Genomic DNA, 5,000 nt, shown 5'->3' with positions numbered 1-5,000 from the left:
CTTCAACCATGGGGGAGGACTTCATCTATGGGGGAGGGACTTCAACCATGGGGGAGGGACTTCAACTCAACTATGGGGAGGGGACTTCAACTTCAACTATGGGGGAGGGACTTAAACCCATGGGGGGAGGGACTTCAACTATGGGGGAGGGACTTCAACCATGGGGGGAGGGACTTCAACCTTGAACTATGGGGGGAGGGACTTCAACCATGGGGGGAGGACTTCAACCATGGGGGAGGGACTTCAACTCATGGGGGGAGGGACTTCAACTTCAACTATGGGGGGAGGGAATTCAACTATGGGGTGACTTCAACCATGGGGGGAGGGACTTCAACTATGGGGAGGGACTTCAATTATGGGGGGAGGACTTCAACTTCAATAGGGGGGTACTTCACATGGGGGGAGGACTTCACTATGGGGGGAGGGACTTCAACTTCAACTATGGGGGGGGACTTCAACATGGGGAGGACTTCAACTATGGGGGGAGGGACTTCAACAATGGGTGGAGGGACTTCAACCATGGGGGGAGGGACTTCAACATGGGGGGTGGGACTTCAACCTATGGGGGGAGGACTTCAACCATGGGGGAGGGACTTCAACTATGGGGGAGGGACTTCAACCATGGGGGGAGGACTTCACTATGGGGGAGGGACTTCAACTTATGGGGGGAGGGACTTCAACCATGGGGGGGAGGGACTTCAACTATGGGGGAGGGACTTCAACTATGGGGGAGGGACTTCAACTATGGGGAGGGACTTCATTGGGGGAGGACTTCACTGGGGGAGGACTTCAACACTATGGGGGATGGACTTCAACCATGGGGGAGGGACTTCACACATGGGGGGAGGGACTTCAACCATGGGGGAGGGACTTCAACCATGGGGGAGGGACTTCAACCATGGGGGAGGGACTTCACTATGGGGGAGGGACTTCAACTGAACTATGGGGGGAGGGACTTCAACTATGGGGGAGGGACTTCAACCATGGGGGAGGGACTTCATCTATGGGGGGAGGGACTTCAACCATGGGGGAGGGACTTCATCTATGGGGGGAGGGACTTCAACTATGGGGGGTGGGACTTCATCTATGGGGGAGGACTTCAACCATGGGGGAGGGACTTTATCTATGGGGGAGGGACTTCAACTATGGGGGAGGACTTCAACCATGGGGAGGGACTTCACCATGGGGAGGGACTTCAACCATGGGGGAGGGACTTCAACTATGGGGGAGGGACTTCAACTATGGGGGGAGGGACTTCAACCAGTGGGGGTGGGACTTCAACCATGGGGGGAGGGACTTCAACCATGGGGGGAGGGACTTCAACTATGGGGGAGGGACTTTATCTATGGGGGGAGGGACTTCAACTATGGGGGGAGGGACTTCAACCATGGGGGGAGGGACTTCAACTATGGGGGGAGGGACTTCAACTATGGGGGGAGGGACTTCAACTATGGGGGAGGGACTTCAACCATGGGGGAGGGACTTCAACTATGGGGGAGGGACTTCAACTATGGGGGAGGGACTTCAACTATGGGGGAGGGACTTCAACTATGGGGGGGAGGGACTTCAACTATGGGGAGGGACTTCAATTATGGGGGAGGGACTTCAACTATGGGGGAGGGACTTCAACCATGGGGGGAGGGACTTCAACTAGGGGGGAGGGACTTCAACCATGGGGGGAGGGACTTCAACTATGGGGGGAGGGACTTTCAACTATGGGGGAGGGACTTCAACTATGGGGAGGGACTTCAATTATGGGGGGAGGGACTTCAACTATGGGGGGAGGGACTTCAACCATGGGGGGGAGGGACTTCAACCATGGGAGGGACTTCAACCATGGGGGAGGGACTTCAACTATGGGGGGGGACTTCAACCATGGGGGGAGGGACTTCAACCATGGGGGAGGGACTTCAACTGTGGGGGGAGGGACTTCAACTATGGGGGAGGGACTTTCAACTATGGGGGGAGGGACTTCAACCTGGGGGGAGGAACTTCAACCATGGGGGGAGGGACTTCAACCATGGGGGGAGGGACTTCAACCATGGGGGGAGGGACTTCAACCATGGGGGGAGGGACTTCAACTATGGGAGGAGGGACTTCAACCATGGGGGAGGGACTTCAACTATGGGGGGGGGGACTTCAACTATGGGGGAGGGACTTCAACCATGGGGGGAGGGACTTCAACTATGGGGGGAGGGACTTCAACTATGGGGGAGGGACTTCATGGGGAGGGACTTCAACCATGGGGGGAGGGACTTCAACTATGGGGGAGGGACTTCAACTATGGGGGAGGGACTTCAAACATGGGGGGAGGGACTTCAACTATGGGGGGAGGGACTTCACTATGAGGGGGAGGGACTTCAACCATGGGGGGAGGACTTCAACCATGGGGGGAGGGACTTCAACTATGGGGGAGGGACTTCAACCATGGGGGAGGGACTTCAACTATGGGGGGAGGGACTTCAACCATGGGGAGGGACTTCAGTTATGGGGGGAGGGACTTTAACTATGGGGGGAGGGACTTCATCTATGGGGGGAGGGACTTTAACTATGGGGGGAGGGACTTCAACCATGGGGGGAGGGACTTCAGTTATGGGGGGAGGGACTTCAGTTATGGGGGGAGGGACTTCATCTATGGGGGGAGGGACTTCATCTATGGGGGGAGGGACTTCAGTTATGGGGGAGGGACTTCAACCATGGGGGAGGGACTTCAACCATGGGGGGAGGGACTTCAACCATGGGGGGAGGGACTTCAACTATGGGGGGAGGGACTTCAACCATGGGGGGAGGGACTTCAGTTATGGGGGGAGGGGACTTTCAACATGGGGGAGGGACTTCAGTTATGGGGGAGGGACTTCAGTTATGGGGGGAGGGACTTCATCTATGGGGGGAGGGACTTCATCTATGGGGGGAGGGACTTCATCTATGGGGGGAGGGACTTCAGTTATGGGGGGAGGGACTTCAACCATGGGGGGGGGACTTCAACCATGGGGGGAGGGACTTCAACCATGGGGGGAGGGACTTCAACTATGGGGGGAGAGACTTCAACTTCAACTATGGGGAGAGGGACTTCAACCATGGGGGGAGGGACTTCAACCACGGGGGAGGGACTTCAACTATGGGGGGAGGGACTTCAACTATGGGGGAGGGACTTCAGTTATGGGGGGAGGGACCTCAACCATGGGGGGAGGGACTTCAACCATGGGGGGAGGGACTTCAACCATGGGGGGGGGGGAGAAGAGTTGGTTGTCATCTCATTGTTGTAAAGTGTTGTCGAGAAAGTGCGGTCTGTCTACGTTTATGGGAGGAGGGAATGAGGAAGAGGATAGAAAGGAGAATGCAGGAGAAAAGGAAAGATATCAAAGGGAGATGGAGAGGATTTTTGTTGTTGTTGTTATTGTTACTGTTGTTGTTGTTTATTAGAATTATCATTGCTGTTGGTATTGATGTTATCATGATTATTTTTTTTTCATTTTTGTTGTTCTATTGTTATTATTGTTATTATTATTATCATTATTATTATTATTATTATTATTATTATTATTATTATGGTTGTTATTACTACTTTTATTATTAGTAGTAATATTGTCATTGTTGTTGGTGGTGGTGGTTATTATTTTTATCGTTACTTTTGTTGTTGTTGTTGTTGCTGTGAACATTATTGTTAGTGTTATCTGTATTATCATCATTGCTAGCATTATCATTACTACTATTGTTATTATTATCAATATCATTGTTATTATTATCATTATTATTATTATCATTATTATTATTATTATTATTATTATTATTATTATTATTATTATTAATATTATTATCATCATCACCATCACCATCATCTTCACCATCATCATCACCATCATCATCACCATCACCATCACCATCAACTTCACCATCATCATCACCATCACCATCATCTTCACCATCATCATCACCATCACCATCATCAACACCATCATCATCAGCAGCAGCAACAACAGCAACTATTATCGTTATTATTAGGAAGACAGGTAGAGAGAGAGAGAGAGAGAGAGAGAGAGAGAGAGAGAGAGAGAGAGAGAGAGAGAGAGAGAGAGAGAGAGAGAGAGGGAGAGAGAGACAGAGAGAGAGAGAAAGAGAGAGAGAGGAGAGAGAGAGAAGAGAGAGAGAGAGAGAGAGAGACAGAGAGAGAGAGAGAGAGAGAGAGAGAGAGAGAGAGAGAGAGAGAGAGAGAAGAGAGAGAGAGAGAGAGAGAGAGAGAGAGAGAGAGAGAGAGAGAGAGAGAGAGAGAGAGAGAGAGAGAGAGGAAAAGAAAGAGAAAGGAAAGATTCTGCCAAAATAGACCGAGTCCTTTCATCCTTAAAAGCCGGGATGTCCGCTGTGTCTTTTTATTCCACAATAATGAGGAATGGAGGCTCCCTTGGCCTTTGTTGGAGCGCCGAAGTCCCGGAGGCTGTGGCAAATACCTGAAGCTGCCCTGTTGCCATAGTGGCCATCGACTAACACTGGCAACTCGCGACTAATCATGAGGAGCTGAGATCCACTTAGAAATTATTTCCACTAGTTGCCTTATTTATCGTAATTTTTTTTCCCTAATTTGGTCTGGTACACTTCACGTTCTCCCGCTTCAATGGGATCTAAAATCGACTTAATTAGGGAAAGACTAATTAGGTGAAAATTAGGTGCATAGTTGAATTCGTGGATGCCACGTGACCAAAGTTCGTTCTTAAGCCTTTGTTATTGCTATTCATGTTCTTATTCTTGTTATTATTCTTATCATTCTTGTTATTCTGATTTCCTTATTCTCATTCATTCTGATTATCTTATCTTATTATTATTATTATTTATCATTTTCGCTATAATTATTATTACTATTATTATTATTATCATTAACATTTTTATCATTTGTTGTTATCATCTCTATAATCATCATAATTATCATTTCTATCGGTATTATTATTGTTACTACTAGCACTTGCAATAGTAGAATTATTAATAACATTTCAGTTATTGATTATGAT

At 49.3% G+C, this 5,000-nt stretch overlaps 1 protein-coding gene across 1 annotated transcript in view; it reads left to right on the top strand.

The window, feature by feature from the left end:
• The window catches only part of LOC119597119, a 13,416-nt gene that overhangs the window by 5,338 nt on the left and 3,078 nt on the right, over positions 1–5,000 (top strand). The window lies entirely within an intron of this gene.

The sequence above is a fragment of the Penaeus monodon genome, chromosome 38 (assembly GCF_015228065.2).
Source record: "Penaeus monodon isolate SGIC_2016 chromosome 38, NSTDA_Pmon_1, whole genome shotgun sequence".
Taxonomy (NCBI): domain Eukaryota; kingdom Metazoa; phylum Arthropoda; class Malacostraca; order Decapoda; family Penaeidae; genus Penaeus; species Penaeus monodon.
The sequence above is the reverse complement of the archived record's forward strand: the minus strand, read 5'-3'. Positions and strand labels throughout refer to the sequence as shown.